The following is a 19,352-nucleotide window of genomic DNA, read 5'->3' as shown; positions in this document are numbered from 1 at the left end:
AGGGAAGAGGGGAGAAAGGGAGAGATGAAGGCTGAGTGTAGACAAGGTAATAATGATACACTTGGGAGAATTTGCCTGTCTGAAACCCATCACTGTAGTGATATATTGTGTACCCTAATAAACTTGCCCGAGGATCAGAGGACAGAGCCTGCCACTAGATTAGAGACACAGCCAGGCAGTGGTGACACACACCTCTAATCCTAGAACTTGAGATCTCATGCCTTTGCTTGGGAAGCACACATGCCTTTAATCCCAGGAAGTAATATGGCAGGGCAGAGAAAGGTATATAAGGTGTGAGGAAACAGGAACTCACTCTCCACTGAGGATTTCGTAGAACTAGTGGCTGGCTGTTCTGCTTCTCTGATCTTTCAGCTTTCACCCTGATATCTGACTCTGGGTTTTTTTTTAAAGACCATCTAAGATTTGAACAACACATCACTATGTACAATGAATATGAAAACACATCAATAAACCATAAAGCTATTTTTTAAAAAAGTGAGGAGTCAATGCCAGATGTGGTGGTGCCCTCCTGTAATCCCAGCACTTGGGAAGCAGAGGGAGGATCTGTGAGTTTGAGGCTAGTCTAGTCCACATATGAGTTCCAGGACAGCCAGAGGTGTGTAGTGTGATCCCGTCTTAAAAAGATAACAAAATATGTTGTGGAAATACATTAGTACCATAAAGAGTCTGAAGTATCAGTAGAAAAGAGATGTGTGATTAGCTTCTGCTTCTGCTTCCCAGATGCCTTCAATAATCATGAACTTCTCATCCATTTTGTCTGCAGTATTTACCTGACCAATCCCAACATGGCTAAGCATTCTATTGGCTGTTACTTTTTGTTTGTTTGTTTTTTTGAGACAGGGTTTCTCTGTGTAGCCCTGGCTATCCTGGAACTCACTCTGTAGACCAGGCTGGCCTCAAACTTTGATTCCTATTTGACTATAATTAAATGCTAAATTTATCAGATATATTTTTAGTTTTTAATCAAGGTGATTGAATATCTTTTTCACTTGCCCAATGTGCTCAATCATATTAGTATATATTTGTTATAAACCATTCTTGAATTCCTAAAAGAAACCATTCAATGATTGTGGGTTTTTTCCTCTTAATGTTCCCCCATATTTTGCTTACTACTATTATATTTAAGGTTTTCCAATTCTTACAGTCAGAAGTTATAATAATCTCTAGTTTTCTTTGATATGTTGATATCAGCTCATACCAGCTTCAGAAAATGAACTAGAGATTTTCCACACTTTGCATAAACTCCATGGGGCGTCAACAAGGTCTGGCACATGCCAGATCTCACTTCGTCTTAACTCAGTCACATTTGCGACTCGGTTTGTCCAGTAGAATATGATGGGAGTAATATGTGCAGTTAAAAAGCCCAGACCTTAAAATGGCTGGTGCATTTTCTTCTTGTTCTTAGAAATCTGCTGTTTCTATGTGAATCACCCAAAGCTGGCCTGCTGGGAAATGAGAGACCACATGAAGAAAGCCAGTAGCCCATCCAAGACTGTTCTAGACCAGCCTGGAGTCAGACACAGCCTAAACAAGATCCCAGAACTGCCTAGCTAGCCAGTGGCTACTGCAGAGGAGTAAGCATGGAGCAGATCAGCTGACACACAGGAGCAGTAATATGCACATTGTCATAGCTGTATTTGTTATGCAGCAGAGGCTTGCTAACGCAGTTCTGTGTCCTTAGAGGAAAAGCTTTTACATAGAGACTTGAAAGTGCATTGCAATACTTTCATCTGACATTTTCTTATGAGTTTTTACAGTTCTTAAGTGAATTACCTCCCTGAATCCAAATGGTTTTACTTGCTGAGCTTTCTGTGCGAGTACACATTTATTCCAACAAAGTTTTGTATGGTTTTAATCTTAAAAAAAACCAAATATATGCCTATCTATAATTTATCTATATTAAACGTAGACTTCTAATATATAATTTGTTGCTATTTTCTAGAGTTTTGGGTTAAACAATAGCTCCTTTTTATACTAAAAGTACATTAAAACTACAGATTTCATTTAGTTCAGCTATGGCAGAATCTCATGTTTAAAGTTAAAATACTACCATCTTTCCTCCATCTCACTACACTTGGTGCCCACTTGGAAAATACAAAAGCTTGCTGGGAGGTAACAATAAGTATGGCATTGGACAGTCGTGGACTGACCAAGTGTGGGATTCTGCCAACGGGGCTTCCTGGGGGAAAAGTTCAAGGGTTCTCCTGTTGAAGCCAACTGGGAAGTCATGGGTTTTAATGAGAATATGTAGGTATCAATAAAGTCCATTGATACAAGCAACCCACAGACGACTTTTCATTTTACTCTTGGGGGTGTCCACATCCACATGGCTGCCTCTCATGCAGGCTGGGTTCCCGGTCTCTGCAGATGCTATCCCGGGCAATGTTTTTGTTGTTAGTCACATCTTTGCCAGAAAAGACTTGATGTGAACTTCCCTCAGAAAATCACAAAGAATTTCAGCTTTTTTCATTATCAGTAATGTAATTAGTTTATACAAAATTTTTGACATGCCTTCTCCAATTTTGTGAGGTTTTAAAATTAATAAACACTGGAAGAAAAGGGAATTAGTGATGGTCTGTTGATCAGCTGGGGCAAACCATTGCTTGTCAAAATGATGATGTGAAGGAGGAAAAATGTTTTGGGTAAATAAGTATATTGTGTAACTGTAAATCTGCATTGGATTCTGACAGAGATAGAAGGGAAAATGGTTCTGATTTCTTTTGGAGAGGAAGCATTCTGACACACAGTAAACCACTGGACTACCCATGGTGTCTGCTTGGCAAGGTGGAGTTTGTGGCTTTAATATAGCTGTATTCCCCACTAGGGGTAGGGTGCCAAGACCCCTGCCAATGTTGGGTTGTATTGTTTGGCGTTTTTTTTTTTTTTTTTTTTTTACTTGCTGGATGCCCACAAATATGAAAGAAAATGCTCACATGTTCAATAACCCTCTTTATCTGAGCTAGAAATCTAGAGCCCAAAGGGCTCGCTGAAGCAAGCCTTTTTGCTTAGTCCTGGTCACATAGATGGTGACAGTTGTGGACATGCACTTTAGTTGTGGGCTTCAGTAGCATGTGTGGCACTTGTCACTGTCACCTGATGAATCTATGACTTGTGGCTTCCTGTCTGTCAGGGTTTGAGTGCAAGTCATAGACATGACCCTGCAGAGGGTCCTGTGTTTGATGATTGTCCCACTTCCCAAGACCACTGGGATGTTTCTGTGTGCCCTTCCCCCATATCTGCCAGTCTTTGTTGTAAATACCTGTGCTTCCCCAGAGGACTGCCCTCGGAGCCCTGGAGTACTCTGTCAGCACACAGCACCCTTTCCCTCTCTTCAATGTGGCCAGCGGCGGCAGATGATAGTAAGTTTGAAAGCCCCCTCAGCTGAGGTTCATTTGTGAGCTGTCATTTGCCCTCCAGAGGACTTCGGTAGGTATGAGCTGGGGCTGGAGCTCTACCTAAAGTCATAACCTCTCTCAGCTTCTTCCCCTTTCCATTGTCACATCCCCTGTCCCCTTATGGGTCACTCACGGAAACATCTCCTCAATAAGTTACATATAAATCCTCACTTCAGAGTCTGTTCTGGGTAAACTGACCCAAGGCATGGCTCAGGTCACTCAAGAAAGGGGGTAACCCAAGGCATGGCTCAAATCACTCAAGAAAGGGGGCAACCCAACGCATGGCTCAGGTCACTCAAGAAGAAAGGGGGTGACCCAAGGTATGACTCAGGTCACTCAAGAAGAAAGGGTCCTTTTGAGACACTGAAAAGGATCAAGAACCAGAAGCCACTATTAAATTTAAATTATAATACCATAGTCATAAACCAAAGCTCAGGAAGCTTCTGTCACCATGGTCACACCTACTTCTAGCAGCCAAAACTATTGACTGGCACAGAACCATGCACGTGCTCACGAGTATGTAGATCTCCACAGCTGTAACTTCCTAGAAGGCACAACAGCAAGGTGGTGTCCTAGAAGGTTCCAACTCACCCTTGCAAACTCAGCTAACTGGCTCAGCCAATTTCAAATGTAGAACCTAGCTGCAAGGGAGTTTGGGGGAACATTTTCCTTTCCTGTCTGTGTAATATAAGGAAACACTTCGAAGGAAGTGGACATTGAAGCTGGTTGCCAGTCAGTCTTAACAGTTGGTAGACGGCAAGAGGAAATGGTATGTATTCACTTTAGCAACGTTTAATACTATGTTTCTTTGTTTGTTTGTTTGCATGGAAAGTTGTCTCTTGTTCTCAGTCTCTGGTGGGCCACAGATCTGGTTCTGTGTGTGTGTGTGTGTGTGTGTGTGTGTGTGTGTGTGTGTGTGTGTGTGAGAGAGAGAGAGAGAGAGAGAGAGAGAGAGAGAGAGAGAGAGAGAGAGAGAGAGAGAGAGAGAGAGAGAGACGCATGTGTGTTTGTGTGTAAGGACACATGTGTGTAGGAGTATGCATGTGTGCATGCACCTGTGGTAGCCAGAGCTTGCTATTAGGATGTCTTCCTCAGTTGCTTTCTACATTTTAATTTGTTTGTTTATTTGCTGAGACAGGGTCTCACTATGTAGCCTTGGCAAGCCAGGAATTTGCTATGTAGACCAAGCTGGCTTCAAACTCCCAGAGATCTGCCTGCCTCTGTCTCCTAAGTGCTGAGGTTAAATATGTGGGCCACTATACCCAGCTTCCATCTTATTTTTTAAAGACAGAGTGTCTTCACTGAACCTGAAACTTACCATTCCAGGTAGGCTGGCTGAGAGCTCCTGGGAGCCACCTGACTCTTCTCCTCTACACTGGGATACAGATGCTCACAGATGACCATGTCCAGTTTTTTCTGAAGGTGCTTGGGGATCCCAGGCTCTCATGATGAAATAACTTGGAAAGTATTCTTTTTGGGGGGTGGGGGTTTTGGGACGGAGTTTCTCTATGTAGCCTTTGTTGTCCTGGAACTTACTCTGTAGACCAGGCTGGCCTCGAACTCACAGAGATGCTCCTGCCTCTGCCTCCCAAGTGCTTGGATTAAAGGTGTGTGCCACCACTGCCTGGAATGGAAAGCATTCTTTAGGGAGTAATTCCCTGATCTATGTGTCACAATTCTTTTTTTAAAATTTATTTTGCATCCCAACTGCTGTTTCTTCTCCGTTCTCTTCTCCTGTCCCCTCCCCCTTATTTCTTCTCCTCCCCTTACCCCCATCCCACTCACTCCTCTGTTTCTGTTCAGAAAGGGGCAGGCCTCCCATGGGTATAAACAAAGCATGACATATCAAGTTGTGGTCAGACTAGGCACCTCCCCTTGTATGAAGGCTGAGCAAGGCTATCCAGTAGGAGGAATAGGTTCCAAAGAGCCAGCCAAAGCATCAGGGACAAACCCCGCTCCCAATGTTAAGAGTCCCACAAATAGACCAAGGTACACAACTGTCACATATATGCAGGCTCCCTGGTTGTCGGCTTAGACTCTATGAGTATCTGTGAGCCAGATTAGTTATTTCTGTGGGTTTTCTTGTGATGTCCTTGACCCCTCTGGCTCCTACAATCCTTCCTCCCTCTCTTCAGCAGGATTCCCCAAGCTCAGCCTAATGTTTGGCTGTGGGTCGCTGCGTCTGTTCTATCAGTTACTGGATGGAGGTTTTCTGATGACATTTGGGGTAGTCACCAATCTGGCCACAGGAGACGGCGAGTTCAGGCTACATATTTACTATTGCTAGGAGTCGTAGCTGGGGTTGTCCTTGTAGATTCGTGGGAATTTCCCTTTCATCAGGTTTCCACCTGACCCCAAAGCCTTCCTTTTCCAGTCATCTTTTTCAGTACTCTCCCCCGCCAACCCCGGCCCAACTCAATCCCTCAAGTTCCCATCCCCACCCACTCCCAGTCCACCAGGAGATCTCCCCTATTTCCCCTTCCCTGGGAGATCCAAGCATCCGCCCTTGGGCCGGCCTTGTTACCTAGCCTCTCTGGGTGTGTGGATTGTAGCATGGTTACCCTTTACTTCACAGTTAATATCCACTTATGAGTGAGTACATCTTTTTGGGTCTGGGTTACCTCATTCAGGAAGATTTTTTTTTTTCTAGTTCTGTTCATTTGCCTTCAAATTTCCTGATGTTACAGCTGAGTAATACTCCATTGTGTATATGTACCACATTTTCTTTATCCATTCTTTGGTTGAGGGGCATCTAGGTTGTTTCCTGATTCTGGCTATTCCTCACTTTCCCTCCTATCAGGTTCAGTGTAACTGGATTTATGTTGAGATCTTTGGTCCACTTGGACTTGAGTTTTGTGCAGGGTGGTAGATATGGACCTATTTGTATTCTTCTATGTGACGAAGTCTAGTTATGTCAGTACCATTTGTTGAAGAAGCTTTCTTTTTAACATTGTATGACTTTGGCTTCTTTGTCAAAAATCAGATGTGCATATGTAGCAGGCTTTCTCTTTTAGGTCAGCTCCCAAATCATGACACAGAGATTTCTTATTAGTTATTAATGCTTGGCTTTGCTTAGGCTCATTTCTGGCTAGCTCTTTTTAACTTAAATTAACCTGTTCATCTACCTTTTACCTTGGGGCTTATTACCTTTCTTTCTTTCTGTATATTTTACTTTCACTGCTTCTCTTGTCTGTCTGTCTGGCGGCTGGCTGGCTTCTTGCCTCAGGTGTGTCCCTCTCTTTCTCCCTCGTTCTCTTCTTCTTGTTGTTCTTCTTCAGCCTAGATTTCTCCTATTTATTCTCTCTCCCTGCCAGCCCTGCCTATCCCTCTTCTGCCTAGCTGTTGGCCATCGGCTTTTTATTAGACCAATTAGGTGTCTTAGCCAGGCAAGGTGAAACAAATACAACACATCTTTACATAATTAAACACAAATCCTTACATCATTAAACAAATGCAGCATAAGCAAATGTAACATACTTTTTTTTAATTTATTTTAATTTATTTTGCAATACAATTCAGTTCTACATATCAGCCATGGATTCCCTTGTTCTCCCCACTCCCGTACCCCTCACCTTCCCCCAACCCCCCCCCCCATTCCCATCTCCTCCAGGGCAAAGCCTTCCCCACAGACTGAGGTCAACCTGGTAGACTCAGTCCAGGTAGGTCTAGTCCCCTCCTCCCAGGCCGAGCCAAACAATCCTGCATAGGCCCCAGGTTTCAAACAGCCAACTTATGCAATGAGCACAAGATCTGGTCCCACTGCCTGGATGCCTCCCAAACAGATCAAGCCAATCAACTGTCTCATCCATTCGGAGGGCCTGATCCAGTGGGGACCCCTCAGCCCTTGGTTCATAGTTCATGTGCTTCCATTCATTTGGCTATTTGTCCCTGTGCTTTATCCAACCTTGGTCTCAACAATTCTCGCTCATATAAACCCTCCTCATTCTCACTAATTGGACTCCCAGAGATCCACCCGGGGCCTAGTCATGGATCTCTGCATCCAGATCCCTCAGTAGTTGGATGAGGTTTCTAGCACAACAATTAGGGTGTTTGGCCATCCCATCACCAGAGTAGGTCAGTTCGGGCTGTCTCTCGACCATTGCCAGCAGTCTGTTGTGTGGGTATCTTTGTGAATTTCTGTGGGCCTCTCTAGCACTTTGCTTCTTCCTATTCTCATGTGGTCTTCATTTACCATGGTCTCCTATTCCTTGTTCTCCCTCTCTGTTGTTGATCCAGCTGGGATCTCCCGCTCCCCCAAGCTCTCTTTCCCTCAACCCTCGCCTTTCATTACCCCCACTCATGTCTAGGCTGTTCATGTAGATCTTATTCCATTTCTCTGTCATTGGGCGATCCCTGTGTCTTTCTTGGGGTCCTGTTTTCCAGGTAGCCTCCCTGGTGATGTGAGTAGCAGACAAGTCATCCTTGTTTCATGTCTAGTATCCTGCTATGAGTGAGTACATACCATGTTTGTCTTTCTGAGTCTGGGTTACCTCACTCAGGATGATTTTTTCTAGATCCATCCATTTGTCTGCAAACCTCATGATGCCATTGTTTTTCTCTGCTGAGTAGTATTCCATTGTGTATATGTACCACATTTTGTTTATCCATTCTTCAGTTGAAGGGCATCTGGGTTGTTTCCATGTTCTGGCTATTACAAACAATGCTGATATGAACATAGCTGAACAAGTGCTCTTATGGTGTGGTTGAGCATTTCTTGGGTATATGCCCAAGAGTGGTATAGCTGGATCTTGGGGGAGATTGATTCCCAATTTTTTAAGAAAGCGCCATATTGATTTCCAAAGTGGTTGTACAAGCTTGCATTCCTACCAGCAGTGGAGGAGAGTTCCCCTAGCTCCACATCCTCTCCAGCATAAGGTGTCTTCAGTGTTTTTGATCTTAGCCATTCTGACAGGCGTAAGGTGGTATTCTTTTCCAATTTGTATCCGCTTGATCTCCTTTTGTTGTCTTATTGCTCCTGCCAGAAATTCAAGTACTAAATTGAAAAGATATGAAGAGAGTGGACAGCCTTACCTTGTTCCTGATTTTAATAAAATCTCTTTGAGTTTCTCTCCATTTGATGTTGGCTTGCTGTATATTGCTATAAGTTGGCAAATGTAACATACTTTTACACAGTTAAAGAAATATTCTATAGCATAAACAAATATAACACATACTTACATAGCTAAAATAATATTCCAAACATGCATAAGTGTGTGGATTTATGTCTGGGTCTCCCATTTGATTCCATTGACCCACCTGTCTGTTTTTATGCCAATACCATGCTGTTTTTATTACGATAGCTCTGTAGTAGAGCTTGAGATCAGGCATGGTGATACCTCCAGCAGTTCTTTTATTGTACAGGATTGTTTTAGCAATCCTGGTCTTCTTGTTTTTCCATTTGAGATTGAGTGTTGCTCTTTCAAAGTATGTAAAGAATTGTGTTGGAATTTTGATGGGGATTGCATTGCGCTGAATCTTTAGATTGCTTTTGATGAGATGGCCATTTTTACTATGTTAATCCTACCGATCCATGAGCACAGGAGATCTTTCCATCTTCTGATATCTTCTCCAATTTCTTTCTTCAAAGACTTGAAGTTTTTGGCATACAGGTCTTTCACTTGCTCAGATAGAGTTACCTCAAGATATTTTATATTATTTGTGGTGATTATGAAGGGTGTTGTTTCCCTGACTTCATTTTCAGCCCTTTTATCATTTGTATATATGAAGCCTACTGATTTTTTTGAGTTAATCTTGTATCCTGCCACTTTGCTTAAGGTGTTTCTCAGCTGTAGGAGTTCTCTGGTAGAATTTTTGGGGTCGCTTATGTATACCATCATGCCATTTGCAAATAGCGAAAATTTGACTTCTTCTTTTCCAATTTGTATCCGTTTGATCTCCTTTTGTTGTCTTATTGCTCCTGCCAGAAATTCAAGTACTAAATTGAAAAGATATGAAGAGAGTGGACAGCCTTACCTTGTTCCTGATTTTAATAAAATCTCTTTGAGTTTCTCTCCATTTGATGTTGGCTTGCTGTATATTGCTTTTATTATATTTAGGTATGTTCTTTGTAGCCCTGATCTCTCCATGACTTTTATAATGAAGGGTTGTTTGATTTTGTCAAAGGCTTTTTTCAGCATCTAATGAGATGACCTTGTGTTTTTTTTTCTTTTGGTTTGTTTATATGATGGATTACATTGACAGATTTTCTTATGTTGAACCATCCCTTCATCTCTGGGATGAAGCCCACTTGATCATGGTGGATAGTTTTGATGTGTTCTTGGATTCAGTTTGCTAGTATTTTGTTGAGTATTTTTGCATCAATGTTCATGAGGGAAATTGGTCTGTAATTCTCTTTCTTTGCTGAGTATTTGTGCGGTTTGGGTGTCAGGATAACTGTGGCCTCCTATAAAGAAGTTGGCAATGTTCTTTCTGTTTCTATTTTGTGGAATAATTTGAAGAGTACTGGTATTATCTCTTCTTTGAAAGTCTGGTAGAATTCTGTGCTGAAACCATCTGGCCCTGGGCTTTTGTTTGGGAGACTTTTAATGACTGTTTCTATTTCCTTAGGAGTTATAGGTCTGTTTAAATTGTTTATCTGATCTTGGTTTAACTTTGATAAGTAGTATCTATCAAGGAAATTTTCCATTTCTTTTAGATTTTCCAATTTTGTGTAGTATAGGTTTTTGAAGTATGACCTAGTGATTGTCTGGATTTCCTCAATATCTGTTGTTATGTCTCCCTTTTTATTTCTGATTTTGTTAATTTGGATATTCTCTCTCTGTCTTTTACTTAGTTTGGATAAGGGTTAATCTATTGTGTTGATTTTCTCAAAGAACCAACTCTTTGTTTCTTTGATTCTTTGTATTGTTCTCTTTGTTTCTATTTTATTGATTTTAGCCCTCAGTTTGATTATTTCCTGCCATCTACTCTTCTTGGGTGTGTTTGCTTCTTTTTGTTCTAGAACTTTCAGGTGTGCTGTTAACTCCCTAGTATGAGACTTCTCCAAATTCTTTATGTAGGCGCTTAGCACTATGAACTTTCCTCTTAGCACTGCTTTCATAGTGTCCCATAAGTCTGGATATGTAGTACATTCATTTTCATTGAATTCTAAGATGTCTTTAATTTCTTTCTTTAGTTCTTTCTTGACCCTTTAGTAATTCAGTTGAGAGTTTTTCAGTTTCCATAAGTTTGTAGGTTTTCTGTTGTTTGTGTTGTTGTTGAACTCCAACTTTAATCCATGGTGATTTGATAAGATAGAAGGGGTTATTTCAATTTTTTTTTGTATCTGTTGAGCTTGCTTTGTGACCAAATATGTGGTCCCTTTTGGAGAAGATTCAATGAGGTGCTGAGAAGAAGGTATATTCTTTGGTGTTTGTGTGAAATGTTCTGTAGATATATGTTAGGTCCATTTAAGTCATAACATCTATTAGTTCCATTATTTCTGTATTTAGTTTCTGTCTGGATGACCTGTCCATTGGTGAGAGTGGGGTGTTGAAGCTTCTCACTATTAATGTGCAGGGTTCAATTTGTGATTTAAGCTTTAGTAATGTTTTTTTTTTTTTACAAATGTAGGGGCCCTTGGTTTAGGGCATAGATGTTCAGAATTGAGACATCATCTTGGTGGATTTGTCCTTTGATGAATATGAAATGTCCTTCTCCATCTCTTTTGATTAATTTTGGTTTGAAGTCTATTTTGTTAGATATTAGTATAGCTACACCAGCTTGTTTCTTAGATCTGTTTGATTAGAAAATCTTTTTTCAATTCTTTACTCTGAGGTAATGTCTTTCTTTGACATTGAGGTGTGTTTCTTGTTTTGCAGAAGAAGGATGGATCCCGTTTTCATATCCTGTTAGCTTGTGTCTTTTTATTGGTGAATAGAGACCATTGATATTAAGAGATATTAATGACCAGTGATTGTTAATTCCTGTTATGTCTTGGAGGTGATGGTAGTGGTGGTGATGGTGGAGGTGGTGTGTGTGTGTCCACGCATGTGCACACATGTGTGTGTGTTTGTGTGTGTATTTCTCTTCTTTGGGTTTTGCTGGTGTGGGATTATCTATTGCCTGTATTTTCATGGATGCAGCTAACTTCCTTGTTTTGTAGTTTTCCTTCTAGTACCTTCTGTATTTGTAGATAGATATTGATTAAATTTTAGTTTTCATAAAATATCTTGTTTTCTCCATCTATGATGATTGAAAGTTTTGCTGGGTATAATGGTCTGGACTAGCATCCATGGTCTCTTAGAGTCTACAAGATGTCTGTCCAGGCTCCTCTTGCTTTTAGACTCTCTATTGAGAAGTTGAGTGTAATTTTGATAGGTCTGCCTTTATATGTTACTTGGCCTTTTTCCTTTGCAGCTTTCAATATTCTTTCTTTTATTCTGTATGTTTAGTGTTTTGGTTATTATATGGCAAGGGGACCTTTTTTTCTGGTCCTGTCTATTTGGTGTTCTGTAAGCTTCTTATACCTTTATAGGTATGCCCTTCTTTAGGTTGGGAACATTTTCTTCTATGATTTTGTTGAATATATATTCTGGGTCTTTGAGCTGGGATTCTTCTTCTTCTATTCCTATTATTCTTAGGTTTGCTTTTTTTATAGTGTCCCAGATTTCTTGGATGTTTTGTGTTAGAAATTTTATAGATTTAACATTTTCTTTGATTGATGATCTATTTCCTCTATCATATTTTTGATGGCTGAGATTCTCTCTTCCATCCCTTGTATTCTGTGGTGATGCTTGCATCTATAGTTCCTGTTCCCTTACCCACATTTTTCATTTCCAGAATTACCTCAGGTTGTGTTTTCATTATTGCTTCTATTTCCATTTTCAGGTCTTGAACAGTTTTTTTTCCATCAACCATTTGTTTTTTTCTTGGTTTTCTGGACATTTGTTAACAGATTTACTGATTTCCTCCAAGTTTTGGTTGTCTCTTCCTCCATTCCTTTAAGGGAGTTTTTTCATTTCCCCTTGAAGGACCTCTATCACCTGCATAAAGTTATTTTTGAGACTGTTTTCTTGTGCTTCAGCTGTGTTGGAATGTTCAGATCTTGCTGTCACAGGATTGTCGGGTTCTGGTGGTGACACATTGCCCTTTCTATTATTGATTGTGTTCTTTTTTTTGATTTTTTTCGAGACAGGGTTTCTCTGTGTAGCTTTGCGCCTTTCCTGGAACTCGCTTTGGAGACCAGGCTGGCCTCAAACTCACAGAGATCCACCTGCCTCTGCCTCCCGAGTGCTGGGATTAAAGGCGTGCGCCACCACCGCCCGGCTTGATTGTGTTCTTACACTGGCATTTAGGCATCTGGATTTAGGATGATTATAGGTCTAGGTGTTGATTCCTGTATTTGTCTTTGTTAGATGGGTGTTTTGTTCCTTGATTTCTGTTTCCTCTCTGGTCTTTTGGCCTAAGTGGCCAATAGTCTGGTGACTGTTGAGTCTTCAGGTCCAGTAGGATCTCTCCACTGTGGTTTTGGGACCTTGGGTCTCCTGATTAGGTCTGGCCTCTGATAAAGCTAAAATCTTCTTGGGTCTTTAGATCTTGCCTGGCCTCCAGTAAAGCCTGAGTCTTCTTCTGGGGTACCTAGGACCAGCCTGGCCTCTGGTAGAGCTGCTGGGGCTCTTCTTCTGACTGATGTGGACTGTATGTGGGCCTATGGAGTCTGCTGGAGTTCTGGGGAAGGGTTGTTGTGGCTGGTGTGGTCTGTGCCTCAATGGCAGAAGTCTGCTAGGGTTGGGGGCATGGCCTAGCAGCAACAGGGCCAGGGACTAGCTGGGATGGTGTTGGCCTGGGGTAGGGTTGCAGGAAGCAGAATCCAGGGAGGGGTCTATGTGTCACAATTCTTAGCACAAACACACATTTAGGTATGTGCCAAGTGTCTACAGCACATTGTGCCGGACACTGTGCTAATCTGGTTTTCTGTAACCTTACTATGAGTTCATAGTGACCTTTTCATAGATCTCTTGGATGGACACAAGGGGAAGGGGTTCCTTTTTGTATCGTTTAGTCACTCAGGAATAACAAACAGATTTAAGATTGGGAGCAGAAGCAAAGCAGCAGAGAAGACGAGACCCCAGCACAGACTGGTCAGGTCCAGGGAGAAAGACCCTCCTGAGACAAACAGAGGAAGACAGCCTGAGCTGCACAGAAAGTAAGGCTCTACCTCACTGAGAAGGCTTGCCCATGACTTTACAGATCTCGGCTGTGTGCAGGGAGAATTCAAGCCTGTGTGCATAGTTCATCGAATAGACAGTTCATACATGTGATTCCATATTCTCAATAACCTTTCTGTATCTTTATATGTATTGAATGTGTTCATGTGTGTGAGTGCATGTGGAGGTCAGATGACAGATTTCATCATCTTTGAGACAGGGCCTTCTGTTCTCCACCTCATGTACCAGGCTACCAGGTCCACTAGCTTCCTGGGATTCTCTCTGTGTTTTCCAGCTCACAGTGTGAGCACTGGGGTTTGAGATGCATGCTACCTGTCCAGCTTTATGTGGTTTCTGGCTCCAGTCCTCACGCTTTAATGCTTTACCTGACCTAGCCATTTCCCCAGCTCCCAACGACTCTATGTGATCCTTATTGTCTCAACGAAATGAACTCTTTAATAGTGTTATATGTAGGTTTCTGTGCAAATATATTTCTACCAGAGGCAGGGAAGAAAAAAATCTCATGAGCATGGCCAGTGAACACAATCTTTCCCCTCAGGGAATTCCATTGGTGAGATGTATTCAACCAGTTGTGTTATTTTAAAATATCCTGAAAGTGAATGGGGTAGTGATTGGAAGATATATTGAAAATAGTAAAGCCAGTATATTTTAAATTCTTGTCCTGTACCAGGGACTGTGCTAGGGACTTTATGCCATGAAATTCTTACCATTCTGGGGGTTTTAGCTGAATTTTACACATCAATGTCCTCAGAAGAATGATGAGTAAATAACCCCGTGTTTGAGAGGTAGGCAGCACATAGCAATGACTCCAGCCTCGCTCTGTCTTGTTCTCAGTTACTCCACTGGCCAAAGACGGTGGTGACTAATTGTCTAATCATGTCTCTAGCCCTTAATTGTTGCTTTCTGTTTCCTTGTGGCCAGAGATTGGTTTTAATTTTTCCTGTGGTTGATGGTCCATGACATAAGATTCCACAGTCATATACTGTAAGTGCAAATGCTTAGGTGGATGGCCAAGAAAAACTTCCCTTTCAGATCGCAATCACTTGAGACATTTGCCTTTACAGGCCAAGCTTATATTTACTGTTGGAATGGATAAACATCCTTAGTTATTCCTAGCTGTTCTTTTATTTTAAAAATGTTTTAAGTGTGTTTCAGGCAGAGTTCTAGACACTGGGGATATTGGCAAAGCTCCTTTCATGGAGCTTCCAATCCCACTGGAAGGGGCACATGAATAAATTCTATATCAGGTCCATCTGGTATGAAAAGTTGGCCTAAATGCGGTGAGAGCAATGTTGCAGGCAGCAGCGGGTTCTTACATTCACGAGTGCGTAAGGTATCTTTTGGAGGTGGTTCCAGAAAGCTCTGGGATCAGGTGGCATCTAAGCAAGGACCTAAAATAAATTGGGGGAGAAAAGTCCCATTGGCAGCACTTTTGGGGTAGAGGTGTGCACAGGTGTAAAGGTCCTTTGAGAAGAGCAAGAAAGCTGCTTATAAAGCAGTGGTGTGAAGGTGTGGGCTGGGGTGGAAATGGCTTGAGTTGAAAAAGGCAAGATCAGAGGGGGTCTCATAGGCCCTTCAAAAGACCAACTTTATTCAGAGTAAGACACTTTTAACAGGGGTAATGGCGTGGATCACTTTCCAGGAAGGTCACTGTAGCTGGGGGGCTGGGGGACGTCTCATTGTGCAGCTCTGGCTAGCCTCAACTCGCTATGTCAACCAGGATGGCCTTGAACCCACAGAAATCCACTTGGCCTCTGCCTCTTGAGTGTGTCGCCACCCTTGGCTCTTTTGTTGTTGCTGTTTGAGACAGAGTTTATGCACTTGGCTTTTTAAATTTTTAAATTTTATTAAAAAATATATTTGTTGCCGGGTGGTGGTGGCGGCGGCGGCGGCGGCGGCGGCGGCGGCGGCGGCGCACGCCTTTAATCCCAGCACTTGGGAGGCAGAGGCAGGCGGATCTCTGTGAGTTCGAGGCCAGCCTGGTCTACAGCGCGAGATCCAGGAAAGGCGCAAAGCTACACAGAGAAACCCTGTCTCGAAAAACCAAAAAAAAAAAAAAATATATATATATATATATATATATATATATATATATATATTTGTTAATTGACCCATAATAATTATGCATGCAATTTGTTTGATAGAATGTGACATTTCCATACTGGTGTAAGGTGTGTACCAATCACATTATAAGTTCTTATTTGGCTTTAAAGATGGAAGAAGTGATAGCGTGTTGATTTGTTGAAGGGATCCATCTAATAGAAGAAGAAAACTTCCCTTAGATTGGAGTGTGGATTGTCCACCTTTAAAATCTCTTGTCCTGAGACTCCACAGTTCCACTGGTTGTTTTTTTTTTTTTTTTTCATTAATGGCTGGTCTGTTACTGACTTTTCTGTTACTCAATCCCCTGGGGATAGAGCCAAGCACATGTTTTTAGCATTCAACTATTTCCCCAGCATCCCAGGAAATACAAAGTGTGTCACGTCACAGAGGCCTGATGCATGCACCATGGAATTCACTTCATTTAGACATCAGAATTTGTTCTCTCAGTGAGAAAACTTGCTCTCCTTTCTTACTCAGTTAAGGGCAAATGGGTGATTCTCCTGAATCTTCTAGTTCTGAAATTAGCCCCATATACTTAACTCACCATCACCAACATGTACATCTGGTTCTAAATGTTATATGGTTTCCTTTGCACAAGTTATTTGAAATGAATCCACATAACATTGTCTGTTGTTGGTTGTTTCTTACTCTTTTGGGGGCCCCACTACCCAGCTCCCAAATAAATCACACATGGAGGTTTATTCTTAATTATAAATGCCTGGCCTTAGCTTGGCTTATTTCTTGCCAGCTTTTCTTAACTTTAGCTTATCCCATCTACCTTTGCCTCTGGGCTTTTATCTTTTCTTTCTTCTGTATATCTTACTTTCACTCTTACTCTGTGGCACGCTGGGTGGCTGGGTGGCTGGCCCCTAGCGTTCTCTTCTCGTTCTCTGGCTCTTTCTCCTTTTCCTCCCAGATTTCTCCTCCTATTTATTCTCTCTGCCTGCCAGCCCCACCTATCCTTTCTCCTGCCTTGCTAGTGGCCATTCAGCTCTTTATTAGGCCATCAGGTATTTTAAACAGGCAAAGTAACACAGCTTCACAGAGTTAAACAAATGCAACATAAAAGAATGCAACACATCTTTGCGTCATCAAAACGAATGTTCCATGGCATAAACAAATGTAACATATCTTCAAATAAAATTCTACAACAATTGACTGGGGATCAGTTGATTCTTGCCAGGCAGACTTCATTAATTGTTCAGCCTCATTTTTTCTTCCTCCATTGAACCCCTTAGGCAAGATGTCTTATTCAGAATTTTCAGACAAGCTAATGTAGGTAGCACTGAAAATAAACCTTTGAGGGAAAAATCATTTGATTTATGTCTTGGAATTCTAGGACATCAACTCACAAGAATAGCAGGCAAATTCCATGTCAGCCATTGGAATAGTCTAATTTAAAAGGCCTGTGCCAAAAAGTTTCAAGACTTTAGCTATAAATCCCCCTCCCCAACACACACTGGATAGAAAGAGTCAGTTTAACATAATGTCACATTTTAAGATTGCAATGAAGTGTTTCAAGGTCCTGTCACCAGCACTTGATGTTCTAGACACTTCCCTGCCTCTTCTCATTCACATCCTTTGAACTGGGTCTTTCCAATTTGTCTTTCTCTTTGAGCTTCCTATTTCAATTGTCTCTGTTAAACCAACTTGCTAATTGTGCTCAAAATACGTGATTAATTTTTGTAACTATTTGTCACTGAACTTAGTCCATTCTTTTGAAATAATACGAAATAAACCCAGCTCGGTACCTAGTAGAGAAAGATGGCTGCCTTGGAGGACAGCACGGGGCGGGGGTGACAAAGACCCTGCATTCGCCCTGCAGCTTTTCCCAGTGAGTCTAAGAATGTCGGGCATTAAATACCATCTGCCGTTTCCCACACCCAACAAACGGTGGTTAGCTCATTTGCCCTCATAAATCCAGGAACAATTTTCATTGTTCTATTAAATTACTTTAGCTGTAAATCCCCACAAGGACCTTCAATATGTCATACATTTTCAAATATTTAGGCCATTTCCTGCAGTCCTAGCACCATTTCTGAACTGATGTTTACAGATGCTAATAGTCTGACACAAGCATTTCTTGCTGAAATTTGAGAAACTATATTATATCAAAATATTTTAACATGCTAACATATATGTTTTTAGGAAAGCACTCTACCCACTGCCTCACACCCCGAGCCCGTTATATGTATGATTTGAAAGGGTTCATTCTTAAATGCCTGGACTGTGTCTACTAGGACATTTCTACACAGCACAGCATGGTGAATTTATCAATAACTAGTTTTATTATTAATTTAAAAAGTACAATTCTACCAGCTGGGCAGTGGTGGCACACGCCTTTAATCCCAGCACTGCAAGAGGCAGAGGCAGGCGGATCTCTGAGTTTGAGGCCAGCCTGGTCTACAGAGCTAGTTCTTGGACAGCCAGGACTATGCAGAGAAACCCTGTCTTGAAAAAAAACAAAACAAAACAAGATAAATCCAAAAAGTACAACGCCATGTGTGTACTATTAACAACCTATAATTCTCGAAGCTTTGTATGTTACACTTTCTTGATTTGTTTGCAGGTGAACCAGAAGTCTGCTGGCTCAGCTGCTGAGAGACTGTCGAGGGACTCCAGAGAATGTCCCCGAACCCCAAGAGACAGGGCTGTGGACTGACCTCTGCCTTAGGCACGTCATCACCCCCTCCCACTGCTCCCTCCTCTTGCAGTCTTCTCCTCTGGAGCTTTTTACTCTTTTGTCTTTTGAGAGTCAGTACAGGCTTCCCGCCCTTCCTGACCTTTCAAATCTTTGACAAGTTTTGAGATTCTTATTATAAATGTCCTGGGTCCCATCTTCCATGATCATTTTTTTTCTTTATCTGTGTTGTATTTTCCACTCTTGAATACCCATTTCTGTTACTAATTTTCGATAGACATTTGAAAGGAAACTTTGGTGCTGTATTAAGATCTAGAGATCTGAGCACACATAGAAGACTACCCTGGTGATCTAGTTTATGTTGTGTGCATGAGGCAATCACTAATGAAGGATGGAGCCTGAAGAGATTATAAGCCTTGAGAAACAACCAATGTTCTGTTTATCAGAAGAGATAGGGATTCTAAAGGCAAATCAAATCATTAGAATGTGGGGCGGGGGGTGGGGTGGGCATTGGAGAGGCACATGCAGATTTTTGATAATGAATCTGGAAGTTGAGAATTAAAAAAGAGGTGGTATCCCTCAAGCTGTGCAGATTCCAGAGGCTGAATCTGTAAGGCAGGCATTCCAGAATAAAGCAGTAACATTCATTTCTTGCCCCAAAGTACTAAGGGGCTGTTTGAAGTGTTTGGTAATTTATAGAGTCCCACCATCCCAGCCTGAGGAGAAAGGGACAACTCCATGGCTCTTGGTGGTGACACCTCACAGAGAGGAATGGGGACAGCCAGAGAGCCCGCAGGTGGGAAGTAGGAATGGCGGTTTTCTAGGTTCCATTTCCAAAGAAAGGCAGCCAATAAGGAGCCAGGCTGCGGCTTCTGTCCGCAGGATCGCAGGATGAGTTGGATGACTGGGTTTTACCTAGAGGTGCAGTCCTGACAAGGCGAGGAAGCTAATGGGCACACACCGGAAACTGAGGAGCTGTAGAGTCAGGGTACTGTGTCTCCCTCCCAGACTGTCACTCAGGGC

The sequence above is a fragment of the Peromyscus californicus genome, unplaced genomic scaffold (assembly GCF_007827085.1).
Source record: "Peromyscus californicus insignis strain IS unplaced genomic scaffold, ASM782708v3 Scaffold_7__1_contigs__length_154581171, whole genome shotgun sequence".
NCBI classification, from domain to species: Eukaryota; Metazoa; Chordata; class Mammalia; order Rodentia; family Cricetidae; genus Peromyscus; species Peromyscus californicus.
Note: the sequence above shows the minus strand (reverse complement) of the source record.